General features: G+C 33.2%; 1 non-coding gene across 1 annotated transcript; it reads right to left on the bottom strand.

Moving 5' to 3' along the window:
- Positions 1–10,685: 10,685 nt before the first annotated feature.
- On the bottom strand, positions 10,686–10,769 carry TRNAL-CAA. Its single transcript has one exon. It is a non-coding gene; the product is annotated as a tRNA-Leu (tRNA).
- Positions 10,770–12,924: the final 2,155 nt, after the last annotated feature.

Raw genomic sequence — 12,924 nt, 5'->3', positions numbered from 1 at the left:
GAGAAGTCCTCAACTAGTCATTAATACCAGAACAATTCTTGCTCCTATAACGACTAGCCATCATTGATTTTGCCAAGAGATCATTAACTTACTTAAAAATCTCTCGTAAGTGTGACCCACCATTTTAGGTCCTAGAGATCTACCCCAAGCAGCCAATCCGAAGGGAAAAAATCTGATTTGGGCAAAACCTAAAGCGACTCCATCCATTTCTTGAATTCACCTTGATATTTACAAACTGCACAAAACCCATCCGAAAGGGGACGCTCCTAGGGCGCCACGAGGGAGTACAGAATGATCTCACGGTGTGAACCAATGACAAAGACCATAGGAACATGTTGACACGCACCCTTCACCCACTTACTATAAACACTCTCTCTGCCCACCTTAATATTGACTCATACAAACACCATCTAAAGGGGGATACTCCCAAGGCACCTTGATATACATGCTTAAGTTTACATAAGATAACCATGGAGCTTTGTTTATTGGATATGAGTAAATGCCAGAATGAAATAACAATTATTTTATTCATAAAACAATGTGTATAATTACAAACAACGAGACTCCGAGAGAATTAGGACACCAGTCCTAATAAAACCCTGGTCGCTATACCTGATGGCGATATTGAGGATCTATTATCTTATAAGAAGGAAATGAAGGATGTAGACAAAGATGAATGGATCAAACCTATAGATCTTGAAATTGCATCTATGTACTTCAATTCGGTCTAGGATCTTGTAGATCAACTTGATGGAGTAAAACCTATAGGTTGCAAATAGATCTATAAGAGGAAAAGGAGTGCTAAAGGTAAGGTGAAAACCTTCAAGGCTAGACTTGTGGCAAATGGTTATACCCATATTGAGGAAGTCGATTATGAGGATGCTTTCTGACCTGTTGCTATTTTAAAGTCTATCCTGATATTTCTGTCCATTGTCGCATATTATGACTATGAGATTTGGCAAATGGACGTTAAGACTGTCTTTCTGAATGGTTATCTTTTGGAGACCATTTATATGTAGCAACCTGAGGGATTCATAACCCAAGGCTATGAGAAAAACGTTTGCAACCTTAATCGATCCATTTATGGAATGAAACAAGCTTTTCGATCATAGAATATAAGATTTGATATTGTAATCAAAACTTATGGTTTGGATCACAATGTTGATGAGCCTCGTGTTTACAAGAAAATCATCAACAATTCAGTAGCTTTCTTAGTCCTGTACATAAAGGATATCCTTCTCGTTAGGAATGATGCAGGTATACTGACTAATATAAAACAGTGGTTAGCGACCCAATTCCAAATGAAAGATTTAGGAGAGGTACGATTTGTTCTAGGTATTCAGATATTTAGGGATTGAAAGAAAAATAGACCGAACAATGTCCTCTCGGTAGCTTAAGTACCATTGGAGCTTCAATCTATGGGTCCATAAGATCCCTTCGATAGCTCAACTGGGATTAATGAAAATCGAATTAATTTTGGATTAATTTGAACTGTTTAAATTAATTGAAGAAATTAATTATATATGATATAATTAATACAAATTAATTATATGTGATATAATTAATATAATGTGTTTGATACATTATAATATAAAGTTTTATTTGAGAGAAAATAAATATTTGACTATGATTTCAAATATTAATTATATGAATTATATTCATATAAAAACTATAGGTTAAATTTAATATGAACTTGATTCATATTAAATACTATAGGTTAAATGAGAGAATATCAAACTATAGATTATATTATATTTGATATAATATAAACTATAGGTTATATGTTACATATAACATATAGTATACTATATATTATATAATAAGTTAGTTATTATATAAATATATATTAATTAAATTAAAAAATAGTTTTTTAATTTTTTGAATTAAAAGGAGAGAGTTATGAGAAATAACTTCTCTCCCCTTATTTCTCTTGGTATCGTGGAAATTGGGAGTTTTGGGGATATAATCTTCTTCCTCACTTCTCATGCAAAAGATGGTTTAATCATCCCAATCAATTTCTCTGGAAAAGGTTTTCTTTCTCTCAAAATTCTCTCCATACCCTCTGCCAAAATTATCTCAAAGTCCACCCCTATCGTGGATTCTCACCCCTATAGAGAATACCAAGGTAATCGTGTAGTGGTGTTTAGCCAATTGGGTTTTGGTATTACTGTGTTTTAGGAGATTGTGATCCAAGGAAAGTACGAAGAGTTCGTGATCAAAGAGGAATTCAAGAAAATATAGTCTTCAAGGGCAAGTATTCACAAATCCCTTTAATTCTTCTTATTTTCTTGTTAATAGCATGTTGTAGTTTAAATGCACATGTATCGTTTTCGTATTCTGAATTTCACGTTTCTGTAAAAATAAAAATTGGGATACAACTCACTTCTGCTACGGTGTTCACGCATCCTTCAATAGGCATGATGGTAGTGATGGGGAAGGGCTCAGAGGTATGCTCGATGGGAATGGTCCCGGTGAGGGAGGCATTAGCGATAGGGTTGATGGGAGTGGTGTTGAAGAGGGTAAGAGTCATGGTTGTTATAGGCATGATAGCAATGATGGTGATCAACTCAGAAGTATGCTCGATAAGAGTGGTCCCAATGAGGGTGGGATCGGTATTAGGGTCACGTGGCTCGTCCTTCCCATTGTTCTACACAATTACACCATTTCCTTAGTAAGAAACACACAAAACATACAGACTAAGTGACTCATCTACAAATCGTGAAATATACATACCCGACAAAATGTTTGCAATATCTCAGTGATTGCCCACAGTTGTACCTTCACCTCCCCCAAATCAGACTTCACATCCCCCAATGTAGTCTTTACTCTCGGGACCAGCTCTCCTAAGATTTGTAAGTAGTCGCTACACCGAACCCTTGACCTGTTTGAGTTGACATTTAGCTTAGGTACTCGGCGATCTGACAACATTTGATCCTCCTTCTGAAGCTCCAAATACACTGGCATTCATCAACTCGAGTGTCTCTAAACTACCTCTCCGTATCAGACATCTTTAACAAGGTGATCACCAACTACATGACAAACATATTGTAAACAATGTTAAATGATGTTAAATACTAAAATAATGTGAAATGGTGTTTGTTACTCACTGCGGGGAAGTTGAAGACATCTTTCTACAATCGTTTGTTGGACAATGAATGAGAGCATGACCACCTTAGAAATCAAGGCATGCATAATTGTTCAGTTGGACTGTAGCTCTCCCACCAATAGTGGATATAATCTCATATACCCAAAACTATAAAATCATTTTAGTTTATTAACAAATAATGAGAATTCATTAAATATTTTATGATAAAGTAAATGTAAGAATTGATACCACATGAGGAAATCCGTGTAGATTGTACATTAGCATGTAATTTTATTTGTTTTTCACCTTCTCCTTGTATGAGCTAACCTTGTCCTTCAACGCTTTTTTCAGAAAATTGAAGGTTCTCTCCCATAAATTATGTCCCCAATTTAATATTTTGAAGAATTCAAGGTCCTCCATGTCATCCAACAACGATTTGAAAATGCTACTTTTTGTCTTATCTTTTCCTATCGACTCCAACTCATAATAATACACAAGACTAACTTTCACTATGTCCAAGTCATTTTCGAACTCTAACGTCTTATAACATTCTTCAAACTTGGTGAGATGCACTTCTTTCGCCATAAAATTCTTGAAATAATTCAATCATAGTGATTCCGTCACTTCAACATTTCGAATCAGTTTAGTAGGTGGCTACCACAATCTCGTCACCAATAGGAAATCCTCCTTCAAAAATTCAACAATCGTCCCATCCAAGTCAAAGCTCATGGAATCAGACCTACTACTTTCCACCTCCCTCAATAAAATATGATGGACTAGCAGGTTGTTGAAGTCTATGTCCATATCTACGAATTTTCCAAATACAATCCTCCTAAACATTTGAAGCTACCTCTCTGTAAGTTGCCCTTTGATTATCTTATTTGTGATCCCAATGTGAGATGAAAGACTTGTAGCATGTCCAAGAAAACGATCCTTTATAGCAATCTTCATATTAGCCAGTATAACTGTAGGTAAAAGAAAAAACAGAATTAGAGAAAAAAATGGTACAAAAATCACATTATCTTGCATTCTGTAAAAATCTCGTTTCAAGCTTTCACTCCTTCCTCTCGTTGTCTCGTTTCTTCCTCTTGTTCTTTCTCTCGTTCTTTCTCCAGTTCTTCCTCTCCTTTCTTTCTCTCTCCTCTTCCTCTCCATATTTCCTTTCATTTCTTCCTAAACTCTAAACCTAAGGACAATTTATGATATCAAATGCAAGTGAAAACCTAAACCACAGTTTGCATCAGTATTACCTTAACTTTTGGAGGTGTAGAAAGGAGCGAACGAGATGGTTCATGTGTGTTGCAAGTTACCAATAGAAGAAGAAAGTCCACAATTTGTTGGTGTTCGACGGTACTGAAATCGAACTAGACGCATGCAAGTTGTGGTTTTTATCGACGACTGAGAGAGAGAAAAATGTTTCACTGAAGAAGAGGAAAGAAAATGAAATGAGAGGAATGAGGGAGTCGGACTGAAATTTAAAATTTAAAACGTTTAATTTCTATCCGATGAAGAACGAGAGGAAGGCATGAAAGGAAGTAGTCTACAACGGGAGGAATGCATGATAATCTGGGACAAGTGTGTGATATGGGTATTTTAACGAGAGGAAAGTACGAGAAGAAGGAGTCCAAAACGAGAGGAATCAGCGAGAATTTGGGAGGTGTGTGTGACATCGAGCGTTTTAGGGACTAAACGGACATTTCATGCGTGGCTGACATCATCAGAAGGCCAAATTTCGAGTGTTTTTTAAAGTTGGTCAAATTTCAAGTGGACCTCAAAATTTGACCCATCCGTACAAATTTCCCTATATTTATCAACAAACTTTGAGTTAATTTATCATAATCTTGATTAAATAAACTTTATACTACATATTTTTTTCGAGTATAACAAGTGGAGTATGGGTATGTGAACTTCCGACATCGTGAGAAGGAATATGTGTCACTCACTTTTAAATTATGCTCTCACTTATGCACAAAATATTGATATTTTCATTAACAGACTTTTTACCATTTTATTTAGGCTTAGTTTGATAATTAATTAGTTTTTTGTTTTTTTGTTTTTGAAAATGATGCTGGTTCTTTTTATATAGTTTGTTGTCATCATGGTCTTCAAGTCATCTTTACTAAATAACCATTTAAATATTTAGCTAAATTCTAAAAACAAAAACAAGTTTTTAATAACTATGGCTTTGTTTGACATATCTTTAGTTTTTTATTTTGAAAACTATCCATGTTTTCTCATAACTTTTTTTACCATAATTTTTACCTTTCATAAGTTCACATTTGAATTATTGGCCAAATTTTAAAAATAAAAAATAAATCTTGTTAAAACATTTTTTTCCTTTTTTTTTTTTTTTTTTTGTAGCCAATGTTGTTTTATATAGTGGAAAGATGAAAAGACTACTAAATATATATGGTAGTCTAAAGATCATTTTAATTTTTAAGCTTTTACCTTTTAATAATCAATGTCTTTGTACCAAAAAAATAAAATAATTATAAAAATAAATAAATAATCAATATTTCTCAAATGTTAGGATTGAAATTATATATATATATATATATATAGCAACTTCCGACGAAAATTGTCGGCAATCTACTTATTTTCCAACGAAAATCATTGGCAGTTTTGTCATCCATCGACGTTTAAAGAGTAGTGAGTCGGCAGAGACTAGGACCTCGACATCGAGAATAGGCATAAATATCAACGTGATCCTACCATAGCAAAAAGCTATCAATGTTATTCCAAATCATCGGCAAATAATGTCAGTCCTGACGCTCTAAATACATCGTCGGGAATGATGGCTTATTGTCGACACTATACACAAGTGTCTAGAATGACATTATTTGCCAACAATGTCCTTCAGAGTGTCGACATTTGTTCTCCCGACAGATGTCTCGTGACTATATGGCCGACGATATATATGGCATTGGGAGATCATTTCCAAACAATTTTTTGCGGTTTCCCAACGGTTGGGGACGTCAGGAAATACCAATATCTTTATAATGAAACTTGCATATGTTGCCACTGAGCACCGAAACACTGGAGAGTGAGATTAGTAGAGAACAAAAGAATGAGAAACGAAAGAGATGAAAGTGATATGTGAGAGAAGGAAAGGGAACGAGAGAGAGGAACGAAGAGCGACATTGACAATTTTGCATGCATGCAAGGGTTTTGTTTTAATAATTTCTCCTGATGTTGATGTCAGCAAATGGTAAAAAGAAAAAAACAACAACCCTCATTTTCAAAAATGAAGGATTCAAATAGCTTGCTCTAGGATTCAAATATTTGATTGTTAGAAGTGAGATTCGAACCCACGCCCTCTCACGAGGACCAAAACTGTCTAGCACCTTAGACCACTCGACCATCCTAACTTATGTCTATTGACTTATAAAATATAATTTATTATCTTATTGTTGATTTTTCATATAGTATGAAACAAAAATCTTAAGTTAAACTTTATGAAAATGTCAATGTCGAAGAAAAATTACGGTCTCAGTTTTATGAAAATATCAATAAAATGTTGGCTAAAAAAATACATTTTTGGTCCTTGAGGTTTGAAGTCAACCTCTAGTCCCTAGGATTTCAAAATAAACACCTTAGTTCTTGAAGTTTGAAAAATAGTTCTAAATAATCTTTGGAGGCTTCTTCAACCATTACTTGACAAACGAAAAAATGATGTGATATTAAATGATGAGTTGACTAATTTATTTGACAAAAATTATTAATTTTATTTGTTTTAATGATGTGGCATTCCTCTCCTTTGCATCTTCATCCTCTCCTTTCATCACCATTATTGTGTCTTTCATGTCATCGCCCCATGAAAAACAAGGACGTCGCTTTTTCTATTATAGTCATGCATTGTCAAGTGAGGAATGAAGGAGAAACATTTGGATCCGAATTTTCGTTCATTCTTGAGCTCAGATCTGAACAAAGATTTGTACGAAAAAGATTAAGACTAACGATAGCCTTCTAATAGGCATTTGTTTCACTAAATTTCTCCTTTTTTTTATCAATTTTGGTAGAAAAGTTTATGGTTTGATTCTAATTTTTTAAGCCTCCTGAAAAGATCCAAAGAACCCAATATCATAGATTTACTTATAAAATTTGTTGGCTTTGCGGATTTGCTAACAACATTTCTAAAGAGAACCATTTCTCAAACCTCAAGGACCAAAACATTCGTCATTTCAAAACTTTAGGAACAAATAGACATCAACTTTAAATCAGACCAAAAATGCATTTTTCCTTTATAATAAATACCCTTAAACTTTTCTCTTTGTTTAAAAAGTACTCCTATACTTCCAAAAGTTGCGATAATATCCCTCAACTTTTATAAGCGTTTCAAAACTACCTTGGAGTATAAATTCTAAATTGCAACTTAAAATTATGTGACAATGACCTAAAACAATGCGGTGGTCCAAATTTTTGTTTATATTACCGACTCACCTACCACATCATCTCATAACTCCATTTTTATCCAAACTTTGAAGAATTTCTACTCCAATTGTATTTTGGAAACAATTATGAAAATTTAGAAGCAATATGACAAAGTTGTTCAAAGATATTTTTTATAATTTAACCTAGTCGATGTTAATGTTGATGTATATTTTCTAAAAAATTATATAAAAAAACATTCACATTAGTGACATTTTGAAATGTCAATTATTTTTATAGATTTTATAGATTTTTAATTACAACATAATAGAAATATCGATTCACCCCTAATATCAATATCAAATTCAGAAAAATATGGAAAAGTTTATAGAAATGTCAACAAAAATTTAATATATTCAGTTAACTAAACAACCTCCATGATCTTCTCGACTTCATAGAAATATCTCTAAGCTGGTAAAATTGAACTGTTGGGTTCTTTTCCAATGAAAAAGACTTGGGTGCGTCACATCCCACTCAATTATTGTCAGTGCCAAACTCTTTTTTTCTATTTTTCTTAAATATTGAATTTTGTTTTTCTTCGATTCCTTTTGAAGTTTTCTTCAAAAAGATGGTTGCAGTCTAAAAAGCATTTAAGTATTAATCTTTTCCGAACATTTTTTTTTAATTGGACCTTACACTAATATACACTCATTTTAAGCCAATAAATTAAGAGGACTTCCGGTTTGCCTTTTTTTTTCCCTCCTTAACCCTGCTGATAGAAAGAAAATTTTAGTTGAAAACTGTTTAGTTTCTGTACTTTTAAATTTGTAATGTTTCAATACCTTTTTGTAAAAAATAATATTAAACTTTAATGAATTTTTTTTACCTATGTTGCGATAAACTAATAGGGGATCAAAAAATGTTTATAAATCACACTTTGTTTAACTTTTCAAATATTTAATTTTCAAAATAAGTCATTTTATAAAAATAAAAAAATATATTGAACGGCTGGCAATCGCTAAAAATAGCTTTTGAAACACTTTAAAATTGTGTTTTAAACAAATTTTATCAAAAGAGTTTAAATAATAATGATTTTATTGAAAATTATTTTTTTGTTTAGTCAATCAAAATGGGCCCTAATCCATTTGTAATAAAAAAAAAAACGATACTTAATTTTGATGAGATTTTTCATTATAGAGACTAGATTGTTCCAAATTTCAAAGTATATAAATTAAATTATTTCAAATATGCATGTACAGGAATTAAATCGTGATCAGTTAGTTTAGGGACTTAATTATTATTTCTATGAAAGTTTAGGAATCAAATTTTTGTTCCTTCCTATCCTTTCCGTTTTTGAATTCCATTTTCGTCGTTCATTTCATTCCCTTCCTAGCATGTCAATCGACTTTTCATCGCATGATTTCTTTTGGATTAGAGTTTACAATCATGTACATATTGAAATTTCTCACAAATTGGGGCAAATGATTATCCGATATTGTATGTTCTTAGCTATGAATATCGATTATCAACTGTGTATCCATATGTATCTATATTGGCATATTTGCTTGTATTTATCAATACCATTTCCATGCTTAAATGTGTAAGGTTTATTGAATCATTACCGATGTCAATATGGATATCGATTTGGATATCAATACTGATGCCCATCCGTATTGATATTATAATGATATGAGTTGGAAAAATTGATATATACCAGTATTATTCATAATTCATGACCATTTAAATGTCAATTAACGAATGCATACCTAGCATACTGACCAAATCAAACAATACCCCCATGCAAAATAACGTAACGTGCATGCATATCGGTATCGGTACTCGATATATGGAAAAAAATAAAGAAACGATAAAACTCGAAATAAGAAAGTAAGAGACATAAAAAGAACTTTATCGTTATTGTTATTGCTTGGACGAAACGGTAAAATCGGTATATATCATAATACTGAAAAAGGTATACGAGGATTGTTTCATTGCTGTTACCAATTTTATTCAACCAAAACTGTCTTATGGTAATTCATGACGTGTGAGGGCAAAATCTGGAAATCCATAAATGTTCACATAAAAAGACTAGTGGATCTCGCGTACTTATTGACGGCAATTGGATTGATCACCATCCCCTTGCAAAGAAACCTTGAACTTGAAGTGGTGTGATTTGAATCTTTAAACTTTTTACCTTTTTATTTAGGTCTGATAACTATTTAATTTTTTTCTTTTTTGTTTTCAAAAATTATGCTTGTTTATATATATATATATATATATATATATATATATATATATATTGTCATCATGGTGTTCATGTCGTCTTTACTAGTAAATATTTAAATATCTAGCTAAATTCTGAAAACAAAATCATTTTTTTTAATAACTATGGCCTTGTTTTACATTAGATAGCATTTGATCTTTAGTTTTTTTACTTTTGAAAACTATCCCTACTCTCTCATAATTTTTATCTTTATTAAGTTAACATTTGAATTCTTAGTTAAATTTCACAAATAAAAAATAAGGTTCCGCTTGATAACCATTTCATTTTTTGTTTTTTGGTTTTGAAAATTAAGTCTATTTTTTTCTCATTTCTTACAATGATTTGCATATTTCTTAAATACAATGATTGAATTGTGAATCAATTTCTAAAAACAAGAACAACTATTTAAAAAGCTATCATCACGTTTGATAACTATTTAGTTTTTTATTTTTGCTTTTGAAAATTAAATCTATTTCATCCACATTTCTTACAATGATTTTGCACCTTTATTAAGAACAATGGTTGAATTCTTACTAGATTCCAAAAACAAAAATAACTTTTTGAAAGTTACTTTTTTTATTCTCAAATTTTGGTTTCGCGAAAAGTAGATAACAAATAAAGAAATTTGGAGGTGGAAGTAGTATCCATGAGCTTAATTTTCAAAAACAAAATGGTTTCCAAACGGGACCTACTTTTTTAGTTTTCAAATTTTGCTTGATTTTTTAAAGTATTAATAAAAAATGAAAAAATTTGAAGGTAAAAATAGTGTCTATAGACTTAATTTTCAAAAACAAAAAAATTACCAAACGATATCTAAATCTTTTTAAAAGAGAATTTTTTATAAGTAGCCAATGCTATTTTGTATAGTTGGAAAATGAAAAGACTACAGATATACGCGTTTGTCTAAAGATCATTTTAACTTTTTTAGCATTTTCTTTTCTATAAAATTAATGAAATATTAAAAAAGAATGTCAGAAGTGGGATTTGAACCCACGCCCTCTCACGAGGACCAGAACTTGAGTCTGGCGCCTTAGACCACTCGGCCATCCTGACCTGACACTTCTGTTCATAGAACAAACTAATTTTTATTTATTCCTTTTATTTCTAACCTTTTTTCTTTCAAACAATCCTGAAAAAAATCACTATAAAATAATGTCTTAGATGTCACACCCCCTCCTAAGCCTTAACTCAAGACTTAAGAAAGAGTATGAAGAAATCCCAACCTAATTCTAAGACAGCGTTTATACAAAATTGATTAAAGACTACAATTGATATATCAAGTTTTACACAAATTTTAAAAATTCCACTACTGTTATTCCTCTATTGGATCCAGTCATGTCCTGAAAGATTACCAAGTTTCTGATTGTGGGTGTCTGACTTCTCCCTGAACGCACCGCTCGGCTACCTGGAGAGAAAAGAAAACATTTGGAAAACATGAGCTAATAAACCCAGTGAGTGGTATTTTCTTTATAAACATACCATTGGCTATCGAAAATAAACTTTTGGGGAAAACAACATGCAATCAACGATACATTAATACCATTTCATATTCCTTTCCTCAGCCCAAACCGCTGAATCGTTTCCTGTTGATAGTCAACTACTGTCAACACAACAACAATGTTATGGAAACTTTCCCTATACCCCATTTTTCCGCCAATGTGTACATCGACCATTTCTTTCCCGCTAGTTATGCTTAGGTAACTTGGCCATTTTTTTCCTGCCGATCGTCACCGACTGTCATTTTCCACCGACTAAAGCCGACCATATTTTCCCGCCGACCATATTTCCCTGCCAAGTACCCTTTTCAAGCATACTAACCATATCCCGAGTATAATTCTAGTTTCCATCACAATATAACATGCAATATCACGGCAATCACAACAGAAATCATGCATCCCTACTCATGCACATTTGACATTACCCTTTACGTACAGGGCTCATATATACATATACATACATTAATCAAAACAACACATAGTAACCACTCACCGTCAGCAAATCCTCCTAATGCAATTTACTTGTAAATATCTTCCTGCCATTTTCATTGTTTCCAAGAAAATTCCCAATTAATATTATTTCATAAATATATTTAAAAACCCCTTAAAAAAATACTACTAGCTTACACTACTCAAACAGAATATGAATCTGTGCAGCACCTCCTTCGAATTCCTTGCCTCCACCACCAACGACAGCTTTCCCACTAAATGCTCACTCTCTNGCCGACCATATTTCCCTGCCAAGTACCCTTTTCAAGCATACTAACCATATCCCGGGTATAATTCTAGTTTCCATCACAATATAACATGCAATATCACGGAAATCACAACTCAAACAGAATATGAATCTGTGCAGCACCTCCTTCGAATTCCTTGCCTCCACCACCAACGACAGCTTTCCCACTAAATGCTCACTCTCTACTTAGGATTTTTACTACTGAAATTGTTTGGAATGAGTTTAACTTTCATGCTTAGGCCTCCTATTTATAGTCGTTCCCAGCCTCTTTCCTCACGACAACTCACCATACAAATGGCTCTTCCTTAGGCTGCCCACGCTAACTCTGGCTAGCCGAGCTTTGAGTTGTCTAATTATGGGTTTGCCGACCAAAATTATCTTAATTTGCATGTAATCTCAACCATACACCACCTACTTAAGTTGATAAAAATCTTCCTACATGTAATCTCCTTTTACCACTTCATCTGCTTAATTTCTGATTTATTTATCCAAATTACTAATGAACGCATCCAATTTTCTTCAAATGTGTCCATTTGTCCCAATCTAGCTGGTTTCGCTCTCGTGACTCTCGCTCTCTCCAACTTTCTCGCTGGTTTTGCTCTCATGGCTCTCGCTCTCTCCCACTTTCTCGCTCAAACTCTCGCTCTCTCCACTCTCGCTCTCTCCTATTCTCTCGCTCAAACTACTCTCTCCAATCTCGCTCTCTCCCATTTCCTCGTTAAAACTGCTCTCTCCAATCTCGCTTGGCGTCATGCGTAGGACAGTGGTTTGGTCCAATGCCTCCTTCACCGCATGCAACACGTGGATAATACTTACAGCTTCAATTTCCAGTTTTAACACGTGCACAGATGATTAACCAACCTCAAGGCCATCCAATGAGAAATTTCAAGAGAAAGCTCCTCAATTTTTCCAAAATCTCTCAAATTCTCCTTTTTTTTCCTCAACCTCTCGATTTTCCTATTAACTCACTAACTTC

The sequence above is a fragment of the Benincasa hispida genome, chromosome 2 (genome assembly GCF_009727055.1).
Source record: "Benincasa hispida cultivar B227 chromosome 2, ASM972705v1, whole genome shotgun sequence".
Classification (NCBI taxonomy): Eukaryota; Viridiplantae; Streptophyta; class Magnoliopsida; order Cucurbitales; family Cucurbitaceae; genus Benincasa; species Benincasa hispida.
This window is presented reverse-complemented; position numbering and strand designations above follow the sequence as displayed.